This window comes from Colobus angolensis, unplaced genomic scaffold (genome assembly GCF_000951035.1).
Source record: "Colobus angolensis palliatus isolate OR3802 unplaced genomic scaffold, Cang.pa_1.0 Scaffold7, whole genome shotgun sequence".
Lineage (NCBI taxonomy): Eukaryota > Metazoa > Chordata > Mammalia > Primates > Cercopithecidae > Colobus > Colobus angolensis.
In genome coordinates, this window is record NW_012120709.1 from 2,584,871 (window position 1) to 2,597,865 (window position 12,995).

At 40.1% G+C, this 12,995-nt stretch overlaps 1 pseudogene across 1 annotated transcript in view; it reads left to right on the forward strand.

Annotated features, from left to right (window-relative positions):
* LOC105501183 overlaps positions 1–12,995 on the forward strand; it is a 30,539-nt pseudogene that overhangs the window by 11,458 nt on the left and 6,086 nt on the right. The window contains exons 2-3 of the transcript XR_001000153.1: positions 7,588–7,635; positions 11,690–11,772. The product of XR_001000153.1 is annotated as a putative elongation factor 1-alpha-like 3 (transcript). The remainder of the gene's footprint in view (positions 1–7,587; positions 7,636–11,689; positions 11,773–12,995) is intronic.

Genomic DNA, 12,995 nt, shown 5'->3' on the forward strand with positions numbered 1-12,995 from the left:
TTATGTAATGGCCTTCTTTGTCTCCTTTGATCTTTGTTGGTTTAAAGTCTGTTTTATCAGAGACTAGGATTGCAACCCCTGCCTTTTTTTGTTTTCCATTTGCTTGGTAGATCTTCCTCCATCCCTTTATTTTGGGCCTATGTGTGTCTCTGCACGTGAGATAGTCTCCTGAATACAGCACGCTGATGGGTCTTGACTCTTTATCCAATTTGCTAGTCTGTGTCTTTTAACTGGAACATTTAGCCCATTTACATTTAAGGGTAATATTGTTATGTGTGAATTTGATCCTGCCATTATGATGTTAGCTGGTTATTTTGCTCATTAGTTGATGAAGTTTCTTCCTAGCGTTGATAGTCTTTACAATTTGGCATGTTTTTGCAGTGGCTGGTACTGGTTGTTCCTTTCCATGTTTAGTGCTTCCTTCAAGAGGTCTTTCAAGGCAGGCCTGGTGGTGACAAAACCTCCCACTGTTTGCTTGTCTGTAAAGGATTTTATTTCTCCTTCACTTATGAAGCTTAGTTTGGCTGGATATGAAATTCTGGGTTGAAAATTCTTTCCTTTAAGAATGTTGAATATTGGCTCCCACTCTCTTCTGGCTTGTAGAGTTTCTGCTGAGAGATCCGCAGTTAGTCTGATGGGCTTCCCCTTGTAGGTAACCTGATCTTTCTCTCTGGCAGCCCTTAACATTTTTTCCTTCATTTCAACTTTCGTGAATCTGACAGTTATGTGTCTTGGAGTTGCTCTTCTCGAGAAGTATCTTTGTGGTGTTCTTTGTATTTCCTGAATTTGAATGTTGGCCTACTTTGCTAGGTTGGGGAAATTCTCCTGGATAATATCCTGCAGAGTGTTTTCCAGCTTGGTTCCATTTTCCCCATCACTTTCAGGTCCACCAATCAGATGTAGATTTGGTCTTTTCACATAGTCCCATATTTCTTGGAGGCTTTGTTCATTTCTTTTTACCCTTTTTTTCTCTAGACTTCTCTTCTTTCTTCATTTCATTCATTTGATCATCAGTCACTGATACCCTTTCTTCCAGTTGATCAAATCGGCTACTGAAACTCGTGCATTCATCACGTAGTTCTTGTGCCATGGTTTTCAGCTCCATCAGGTCATTTAAGGACTTCTCTACACTGATTATTCTAGCTAGCCATTCATCTAATCTTTTTTCAAAGTTTTAAGCTTCTTTGTGATGGGTTCGAACTTCCTCCTTTAGCTTGGAGAAGTTTGATCATCTGAAGCCTTCCTCTCTCAACTCGTCAAAGTCATTCCCCGTCCAGCTTCCTTCCGTTGCCGGCGAGGAGCTGTGTTCCTTTGTAGGGGGAGAAGTGCTCTGATTTTTAGAATTTTCAGCTTTTCTGCTCTGTTTTTTCCCCATATTTGTGGTTTTATCTACCTTTGGTCTTTGATGACAGTGACGTAAAAATGGGGCTTTGGTGTGGATGTCCTTTCTGTTTGTTAGGTTTCCTTCTAACAGTCAGGACCCTCAGCTGCAGGTCTGTTGGAGTTTGCTGGAGGTCAACTTCAGACCCTGTTTGCCTGCGTATCAGAAGTGGAGGCTGCAGAACAGCGAATATTGCTGAACAGCAAATGTTGCTGCCTGATCGTTCCTCTGGAAGCTTCATCTCAGAGGAGTACCTGGCCATGTGAGGTGTCAGTCTGCCCCTGGGGGGGTGTCTCCCAGTTAGGCTACTTGGGAGTCAGGGACCCACTTGAAGAGGCAATCTGTCCATTCTCAGATCTCAAACTCCATTCTGGGAGAACCACTACTCTCTTCAAAGCTGTCAGAAAGGGACATTTAAGTCTGCAAAGGTTTCTACTGCCTTTTGTTTGGCTATGCCCTGCCACCAGAGGTGGAGTCTACAAAGGCAGGCAGGCCTCATTGAGCTGCAGTGGGCTCTACCCAGTTTGAGCTTCCAGGCTTCTTTGTTTACCTACTCAAGCCTCAGCAATGGTGGGTGCCCCTCCCCCAGCCTTGCTGCCACCTTCCAGTTCCATCTCAGACTGCTGTGCTAGCAATGAGCAAGGCTCTGTGGGCATGGGACCCTCTGAGCCACGTGCAGGATATAATCTGGTGTGCCATTTGCTAAGACCATTGGAAAAGTGCAGTATTAGGATGGGAGTGACCCAATTTTCCAGGTGCCCTCTGTCACAGCTTCCCTTGGCTAGGAAAGGGAATTCCCTGACCCTTTGTACTTCCTGGGTGAGCTGATGCCTCACCCTGCTTCGACTCACATTCAGTGGGCTGCACCTACTGTCCTGTACCCACTCTCTGACAAGGCCCAGTGAGATGAACCTGGTACCTCAGTTAGAAATGCAGAAATCACCCACCTTCTGTGTCGCTCATCCTTGGAGCTGTAGACTGGAGCTGTTCCTATTTGGCCATCTTGTAACTGCTGGATTTCCTCATTTTTTAATGGCTGAATAGTATTCTGCCTTGTTAGTCTGTTTTGCATTAGTATAAAAAAATACCTGAGACTGAGTAATTTATAAAGAAAAGAGGTTTATTTGACTCATAGTTCTGCAGGCTGTACATGAAGCATGGCACCAGCATGTACTTCTGGTGAGGTCCTCAGGAAGCTTACAATCATGGTGGAAAGCAAAAGGGGAGCAGTCATCTCATGGCAAAGGAGGGAGGAAGACACACAGGAGCAAGAGAGATATCATATTCTTTTAAACAACCAGCTCTTGAATGAACCCATTACTGGGTGGAGGGTACCAAGACATCCATAAGGGATCTGCCCCCATGACCCAGATACCTCCCACTGGGTCCCACCTCCAACACTGGGGATCACATTTCAACATGAGATTTGGAGGAGACAGATATCCAAACCGTATCATGTACTGTGTATATATAACACATTTTAAAATCCATGCATTTGTTGATGGACACACAGGTTGATTCCATATCTTAGCTCTTGTGAATAATGCTGCAACTAACATGGAAGAACAGATCTCTCTTGAATATACTGATTTCACTTCATTTAGACATAGATCAAGAAATGGGATTGCTGGATCATATAATGGTTCCATTTTTAATTTTCTGAGGAATTTCTCAACTATTTTCCATAACGGCTACACTAGGTTACATTTCATTTATACCATCAGTGTGCGAGGGTTCTATTTTCTCCACATCTTTGCCAGCACTTATCTTTTTATCTTTTTGACAATGGTCATTCTAATAGTTGTGAGCTGATATCTCATTGTGGGTTTAATTAGCACTTTCCTGATTAGTAATGAGCATTTGTTCACATACCTGTTTTCCATTTGTATGTCGTCTTTTGAGAGAGGTCCTTTGTCCATTTTAAAATCAGATTATTAGCTTTTTGCTATTGAGTTGAGTCTCTTACATATTTTGAATATTAATCCCTTACCAGATGTGTGGTTTGCAAATATTTTCTCCCATTCTGTAGATTTTCTCTTTACTCGGTTGATTGTTTCCTTTGCTATATACAGAAGCTTCTTAGTTTGGTGTAATTGTATTCCATTTTTGCTTCTGTTGCCTTGCTTTTGGGATTATATCAAAAAAATCATTGCCCAGCTCTATGTCATGAAACTTTTCTCCTATATTTTCTTCTAGAAGTTTTAGAGTTTCTGATCACATATTTCAATTTTTATTTCACTTTGGTTTTTTAATATGATGTGAGACACAGGTCCAATTTTATTCTTCTGCATGTGGATAATTTTTATAATACCATTTATTGAAGAGACTGTCATTACATCATGGTGTGTTCTTGACATTTTTGTCAAAAGTTAATTGACCACAAATGTGTGAATTTATTTCTGGGCCCTCTATTCTGTTTCATTGGTCTATGTGTCTGTTTTTATGCCAGTACCATACTGTTTTGATTGTAGCTTTGCTGCATGTTTTGAAATCAGATAGTCCTTCAGTTTTGTATTTTAATTGCAAGATACTTTCACTGTCTGTGTGTGTGTGTGTGTGTGTGTTTGTGTGTGTGTAGATGTAGATGTGGGTGGAAATGTGCTTATTTTTGTTTATATTGGAGTTGTTGGTTAGCAAGGTCAGGAGTTCAGACAAAAACAAAAACAAAAACAAAACTGCAACAGATGAAATGCAAGCAGAGGAAAGATCATAAAAGAGAACTAAACTGGTTTGTAGATACTCAACATCCATTGGAGTATAAATACACTATATATAATGGAGAAATGTTAGAAATGAAAGCCATTGTCTTTTTTTTTTTTTAATCATGCAAGGAAATGAGATGTAAAGAAAAAAAATTTCCTTTTCTGTGCATATTGCTTGAGATGAAGCTGATGCAGCTGTGATGAGATTGTCTGCTATGATTGTTGGGGTCACAGGACTCACTTCCATGGGTGTCAAGTGTACTTGCCCCTGAAGGATATAAATTTTTCCCACTGCCAGTTTTCTGGAACAGAAAATGAGGATGGAAAGGCAGGTCTTGGGTTGGTTCAAGAAGGAACTCCTTTCTTTGTAATGTTATCTTGAGTCTACTCTAGGTATTCTCATGTGCACTTGCAACAGTGCCGGGAAGTAATTTTCAGCCACAAGGAAGCTGAAAGAAAAGAGGCTTGGAGCTACACAGGGAAGCAACCTGCAGAAGTCCCATGATAATAATCAGGAAGCCTGTAAAAGCCCCATGAGAATAATTCAGAAAGCATGGATTCAGATGGCTGTCATATAAAATACCTTAATTTTTTTTTAATGTTGTATTTCCCATCTCTTATTTCTGTCTTCAATAAAGTTTAGATGCAGAATGTAGTATGGACTATGATGAAAAGAGGTAATCAAAATCTGTATCTATGCTTGTAAAGGAGAGAAGAGAGCAATAACTTTGCTTAAGTTCTCCAGAAAATTTGATTTAATTGGTCTGGTGTTTGCATGAGTACCAGCATTTTTGAAAACACTACAGGTGATTCTCATGTACTGCTAAACTGAGAACTGCTGCTATCGAGGCTAGTGTGGAAGAAGTGGCAACAGCAGCAGCAGCTCTGAGTTAATCTAGTAATTGCATAATTGTTGGCAACTGAACAATGAGCAGAGGTCCATGGATAGAAGGAGGATTGCAATCCAGACTTAAGAAAGACCAAAAGTCAGGTACTGACAAGGGAGTATGAATGCTTGTGTTTCTTGCTGAAGGGAATTTCAAGGAGAGGGGACCTGAGATCTTGCTATCTTGCAAGCAGGGGCTACTATAACGTTGGACTTTCAGGTTACATATGAATTACTAAGAAGAATAGTCTTCAGAAAGAAATATTTAAATTTGGGAGTCCAAAGTGACATGATGTCAGAAATATTAATGATTATATTTGATAGTTATTTAAGTGTTTCCTATATTTGTGATGTTAAATACTTAGAAAATGTATGTTTAAATATAATTTAACTTTTGTTAATGCAACTTTTCAAGCCATTGATTTATAAGGTACAAACAGAGTTAATGTGAGAATCGTTGAATCCATAAATGGTACTAATTTTTGGAATTCTTAACTGTTATGTAGATGTTAGAATATATTAATCTGTCCGCTAGCTGGCTGACATTACTTATCAGTAATAGAATTTAAGACAAGTATTTCCACTTGCAGCCAGAAGTTAAAACATGATGAAACAATTGCCAATGAAATTTATGGCAAATTATAAGAACTGTATGATGAAATTTACCAAAAGTACAGATTTGCTGATAAAATGAATCATTTAGGAGATTAACCTTCGGAAGTAAGTGGACTACTGAAAACAAGTCTATTGAAAAAGAAATTGCTATAACCTGCTGCAATAATTTGACAAGCTGACAGATGCATTACATTTGTATATGAAAGAAAAGAGAGATAGCATTCATTTAAGAGTAGAAAAATACCCAGTTTGTCATCTGCTCCTGTGGTTTTCAAGTTCCTATTGAGTTTCTTAGTCCCAGTCTGAAGACTCAGCCACATTCCAAGTGCTCAAACTAGATTTTGTATTAATAAGATAAACTATAAGAAACTCTAAGATAGTAACTGAATTTTGGGTCATCATTGTTCCTAGTTCACACCGATTCTTGTAATTTTACAGATGTATAACTTGAGCTCTATCACTTACTATCAACATTTTTTCTCAGTTTTGATAACTTAATCTCTATCTTGCTTCTACCTGTCTAAGCAACCCTTTTTTTTTTTTTTAGAAGTGTAGTAATTACACAAATGGACTGTACTAGTCTGGTCTTGCATTGCTATAAAGAAATACCTGAGACTGGGTAATTTATAAAGAAAAGAGGTTTAATTAGCTCACAGTTCTGCAGGCTGTATAAACATGGCATGGGCATCTTCTTGGTTTCTGGGGAGGCCTCAGGGAGCTTTCACTCATGGTGGAAGGTAAAGCAGAACAGGCACTTCATATGACAAAAGCAGAAAGAAGAGAGATAGTGGGTGGTAGAGGTGTCACACTTTACAACAACCAGATTTTGAGAGTACTCACTATTGCAAGGACAGCACCAAGCCATGAGGGATGCACTCTCATGACTCAAACACCTCCCACCAAGCCGCACCTCCAATACTGGATATTACATTTCAACATAGATTTGGATGGGGACGAATATCCAAACTATATAATTCCATCCTTGTCCACAATTTTATGTCCCTCTCACATTGCACAATACAATCAGGCCTTCTAATAGTCCCTCAAAGTCTTAACTCATTCTAGCATTAACTCAAAAGTTGAAAGTCTCATCTGAGAGAAGCTAAGTCACTTCTACCTATAAGCCTGTAAAATCAAAAACAAGTTATTTACTTCTGAGAGACAATGAGGGTATAGGCATTGGGTAAACATTCCCTTTCCACAGGGAGTAACTAGCCAAAAGAAAGGGCCTGTAGACCCCATGAAAGTTTGAAACCCAGCAGGGAAGTCATTAAAATTTAAAGCTCCAAAATAGTCTCCTTTGATTCCATGTTATACATCCAGGGCACACTAGTGCAAGAGATGGGCTCCCATGGCTTTGGGCACCTCCCCCACTGTGGCTTTGCAGAGCTCAGCCTCCATGGTTGCTGTAATGAATTGTTGAGTGCCTGTGTTTTTTTCAGGTTCAGGGAGCAAGCTGTCAGTGGATCTACCATCCAGGGTCTGGAGGACAGTGGCTACCTTCTCACAGCTCCACTAGGCAGAGCTCCAATGGAAACTCTTTGTGTGGCCTCCAGTCCTATACTTTCTCTCCACACTGCCCTAGTAGAGGTTCACTGTGAGGGCTCCACTGATGCATCAGGCTTCTGCCTGGGCACGCAGGCTTTCTCATACATCCAGTGAGATCTAGGTGGAGGCTGTCATGCCTCCACCACTCTTGCATTTTGTGCACCTGCAGGCTTAACATCACTTGGAAGCTGTCAGAGCTTATGGCTTGCATCCTGTGGTGCTATGGCTTGAGCTGTACTTGGGCCCCTTTGAGCTGAGGCTGGAGCCTCCCACTAGGCCCCACCTCCAACATTGGGGATTACATTTCAACTTGAGATTTAGGCAGGGACAAATACCCAAACAATATCATAGAGTTTAGAATCAGAGCACCTGGATTTGGGGAATTAACTTTCTCTCTCTGTGCCATATTTTCCTTTTGTCAAACAGTGTAAGCTTACTCTTGTCTTTACCATTAGATTTCCTGGACCTGCCTACCATCCTGATCACAGACGTAGAAGGACCAGGTCAGTACCAGACTTTGGGGTCAAATAATGTATATTATTTCTTGTAGAAACCTTGTGCTGCTGAGACTAAATGAGGGGAAAAGGTCTGTCACTCTTGCTTTCTATTGTTGGTCATCTCCACGTTCACTGGCTAAGTGAACTCAATTTGACTCTAAGTATCTGATCATATATCTGTTCTAAGCATTCTATTTTGGTGTATACCCTAGGTTTTTGTTTCTATGCCTGATTTTTCCAATTTTAATGAAAACAGTTACTTGCTGAGGACTAGTTAATTCAGACACATTCTACTTCTGAAGAAGATTTAAAACCTGGACAAAATATTTACAATCTTTTCATAAAAACATTATTGTAGAAAAACTTTCGAGATGACATCTAGGAAAGGATGAATCAAAAAAAAGGTGAGCCCACCTGTAATCCCAGCACTTTTGGAGGCTGAGGTGGGCGGATCACTTGAGGCCAGGAGTTTATGACCAGCCTGGCCAACATGGTAATACCCTATCTCTATTAAAAATGAAAAAAATTAGCTGGGCATGGTGGCACATACTGGTAATCCCAGCCACTTGGAAGGTTGAGGCACAAGAATCACTTCAACCCGGGAGGTGGAGGTTGCAGTGAACTGAGATCACACCACTGTACTCCAGCCTAGGCAACAGAGAAAGACTGTCTCAAAAAAAAAAAAAAGTGAGAATATTTGAAGCTATATTGTTTTTCTTCAGGCATTTGCCACTTTGAAAGAGACAACAAAGAGGGTAACCATAACCAGCACTTAAAAATTTTTTTTTGAAATGCAAGTGAAACAAAAGTTGGAGTTGAGAATCTGTCAAAGTTTGGGAAGTTGATGAACATCTTCACAGTTAGGATGGCAATCTCAAGTGGATGTACCGTAGGTATTAAGGAAGCCATAACTAAATCAGCCCATTCACAGATATAGATGAGTATGGTGTAATGTAAGTGGCCCAGAAAATGTCAAATCATAAAATTTGAATTAAGGTAATCTTGGATTGCTAGACCTTCCAGGTACTTGGCAGAAGCAGACAAAATTCCACATTAGAGGAAGGTAACATTACCCGAGGTCTCAGATTGTTTTTACAATAATTTTTCAAATGCCATGTTCAGGATACAATCAAAGATAATCAAATATCTGAGGAAGAAAGACAGCATAAGTAAGATCAAGTGCAAAAACTTAAGAGAAACATACCTATAGGTACTCCAGATAGTGGAATTATCAGTCATCCTTTGTAAAATAAGTATTTTACAATGGTTTAGAAATCAAAATCCAAATCTAAAAATTCTAGCAAGTTACTTAAAATGATAAAACACATCATTTCAGATTGAAAAAGAATTAGAGTTTCTATTTCTAAAAGAAAAACATAACAAAAATTACTAAGGTTTTTAGTTCAGTTATGCATAACCAAAGAGAAAATTGGTGAACCAGAATATGTCAGAAGAAAATATTCATTGCCGATATTATTTAATTGTTAAAAATATCCACAGAGGGATGAAAAAATCTGGAGAGTAAGAGACATATATTATAGAGTAAGATGGTCTAATACTTGTTTAATTGGAGTCTCAGATAGAAAGCAGAGAGATGATGCAGCAGAATTTGAAGAAATAATGCTGAGAATTTTCTGAAATGATTAAAGACATCAGTTTGCAAATTCAAGATGCTTAATGAATCCCAAGAAGTATAAATAAACAGATATCCACACCTAAATATATTATAGTGCAATGCTAGAGGAAAATCTTGAAAGCAGCCAGGAAAAAAAAGAATATTACCAGTAAAGAGGTATCAAATGGAATAACAGATAACTTCTCAATAGAAACAATAGAAACCAGGTAATAACGGGATAATATCTTCTTAGTGCTGACATGAGTGAATGGCTGAAACTCTAATGGAAACCACATTTTTTTAATGAACAGAGTAAGAAGAAAAGGAGCATTTCAGAGTCTGGGAGTATGGGGGTGTATGGAGAATCCTAGAGAGGAGGGATCCAGAGAAAAGGATTCCCTAACTGCATACAAACCTTCACAAAGTATCAGTCTAAACTATAATCTATACATGTACAGAACAGGCCCAATTCAGCATAGCTAAGGCTTTGAAAACTGAACTGAGACTGGAACTGCTTATGTAAGTCTCAGCCTAACCCCTATAACACATTCATAGGACAAACCTAGACCAACATAGTGATGATTTTGAGCTTAAATGAAGATTAGAATCAGGGCTTACAAAAGGTGAGAAAGAGTACAGTCTGAATATACCCAGGTTTTTTGCTTGCTAAAACGAAAACATTAACAATCTCAAGAGGATTAAAATAGGAGCAAGAATCTACACACACAATTTAACATTCACAATTACAATGTCCAAGAGGAATACAGGAATTCATTTTACTATTCTTGAAACTTTTCTCTAAATTTGAAATTATATTTTTGGGCTGGGCGTGGTGGCTCACGACTGTAATCCCAGCACTTTGGGAGGCCAAGGCGGGCGGATCACAAGGTCAGGAGATCGAGACCATCCTGGCTAACAGGGTGAAACCCCATCTCTACTAAAAATACAAAAATTAGCCGGGCATGGTGGCGGGCACCTGTAGTCCCAGCTACTCGGGAGGCTGAGGCAGGAAAATGGTGTGAACCTGGGAGGTGGAGCTTGCAGTGAGCCGAGATCGCACCACTGCTCTCTAGCCTGGGCGACAGAGTGAGACTCCATCTCAAAAAACAAACAAACAGAAAAAGAAATTATATTTTTAAAAAGTTACAGAAAGAAAAAGAGTCCAAAGGAAGACAATTTGAGGCAAAGAAAACATGCTTGAAGTGGGAAAGAGCCTGGCATGTTATAGGAACTAAGAGGAAAACAGTACGGCCGGAGTGTGTTGACAAAGTGCCAGGTGGCAAGTGATGAGGAGCAGAAGAGACAGTAGAAGCTGGGGCTAGATCATGCAGGTTCTCATAGGCTATGGTAAGGAGTTTGGATTTAATTCTGATGGGAAGTCACTATAAAGTTCTGAGCAGGGATGTGATAAGATATACCTTGCAGTTAATTTCAGGGAATTATTCTGACTGGAGTTGCTTAGGCTACACATCAGCCTCTGAGTCACCCAATCACTGTATCTACAGAAAAAAAGGAATAACTAGGCCTACCCTTGGTCCTCTTATCCAGAGGACAAGGATGGGGAAAATCCCCAGTGAAATCCTGTGGGACAGCCAAAACCAGTAGCTGCCACTGCCCACACTTTGCTATGCCTGGGCTGCCCAGCATATCACTGTTTGTGACCCCCTTACAGAAAACCTGCGTTTCAGTTTCAGTTCCAAGAATGTCCCAAGTAACATTACAAATGATCCCACATTCAATACTAAGAGTAAGAGCAAATGCCCCTACTTGCACTCTCTCTAAATGGAGATGGCATAGAAATAGCATCTGGTTTCTCTATTCTATTCCAAGCCTGATATCTCTGGGTGATAATTATTTCATCTGGTCAGGTTTGAATGTGGCTCTTCTTGACCCTGCAACTGAAGGCTAGATGGCAAATTTAATATTGGGAGGAAAATGCTTATTCAGCAAGTTAGATGCAGAGGCTGGCCCTCCCAGAGACGGAAGGGCTATGCCTGAACCCAGTTATCCACAGTATCAGGAACCCCTTTCCAGCAGCAGGAATGGCAGCGGCAGCAACGGCCCACCACTCAGGAATTATCAGATGATGGCAGCTAGCATTCTCAGACTGCTCCTAGCCATGTTGGCACATCTACTCAGACAATTTGGTGTCTACATCCTTTCTGTTTATACCCTATATCTGGAATTTATTATGATTGCATGTTATGACAGGAGAGAGTCAGGATCCCTCTCCTGGGGGCAGGGAACTGTGGTGTGTCCACAGTACACTGAACTGATTTTTAGACCTCTCTTTGTGATAATAAGATAATGCAGACTCTATGCCTCTTAATTCTAATCCTTGATTTGTGTGTTTTCCCAATAAATCCAGTTGCTTACAAACTTACCTATGATATTGCAGAATTTCTCCTCACTCACTTTTAACTATGATTTTTTTCTGTTTTATAGAAGAGAATGAATACAGTGATGTTGCTCTCCTGCAGGTTGTATTACATTTGCTAGATAGGTATGTGAAAGATTGCTTTGCCCTGGTAGTGGTCTGATTTTCTCTATTAGGATAGACTTGATTTTTGTTCAGGTTCTGCTTGCCAGGATTATCTTCCTGGTCTGTGATTTCCAGTGGCTATTCCCAAGAGTGGCATCAATGAGGATTCACCTTCTGAAGTGTTAGAAACCTCTATTCATTTTGTCTCCCAGCATTCAGTCCTATTATGACCACAAAACCTCACCTCTCTAAAGGAAACACATTCCATATGTTTGAGACATAACTATACCCTTTCTTTTCCCAGCTACCGGGATGGGCACATGAACCTAAACCAGAGGGTCAGACTCCTCCTCAGAACTCCCTTACTGCTTGTCAACATGAATATTATATAGTACTATAATTGGTACATTGTGCATAAAACATGATATTACATCCTTACTAAGAATCTATTCATGGGCATGCTTACAAGCAAGGACCTTACTGAATTGATCAACTGTAATACATACCACTCCAGTTCCAAGGAATATGATACACCATTAGGATACCAACAGACCTAATGCATTCATTGGCGTACATAGTACATAACATTCTTTACCGGACATAGCACATCCAAGTCAAATCATTTCTTGTCAACACGGATACCCTCCTCACTTAGGTGTCCCCTGTTCACCATCCTCCGTGAAATCAATATCCCGCATTGGAGAAGATGTTCTCTTGTGACTGCAGCTGTAAGGTTGGGGGGTTGTGAGTCTTGGGGCCCTGGAGACCCTGTGCCTGCTACATGAAGAGAGTGAGAGAGCTTCAGTGGCGGCATTTGTGCACTTCATCCAGCTGGGTCACAATTCAGTGTTTCTTCTGTAATTTGCAGCTGAATGAGTTCAAAATATTCTCTTATTGCTTAAGCAGTATACTGTCATTTGTAGTAAAGAGTCGTACCTAATTACATGAGGGTTTCATTGCTTTAGCTGAATGAAGTCTGTTGGCAAGTTTATGAGTCTGGGAATCGCTTTAGGAGCTGAGCAATCACAGGACCTTCTTGGCCAGGTTTGAATTTTCTCTGGCAATTAAACTTCTTTAACATACTACCATGTTGCTGGTGGGTTTGATCTGGAGGCGCCTCATTAGCTTGTAAGAAATGTTGGAAATCTTATGATGATCACGGAATCTGGACCGTTGCCTTTTAAGTTTCTGTCTCTAAGCAACAGTAGTCAGGCTTCTCCCCATAGCTCTAGGCCTGAGTTTAATACTTCTGTTTTCATCCCTGCCTTT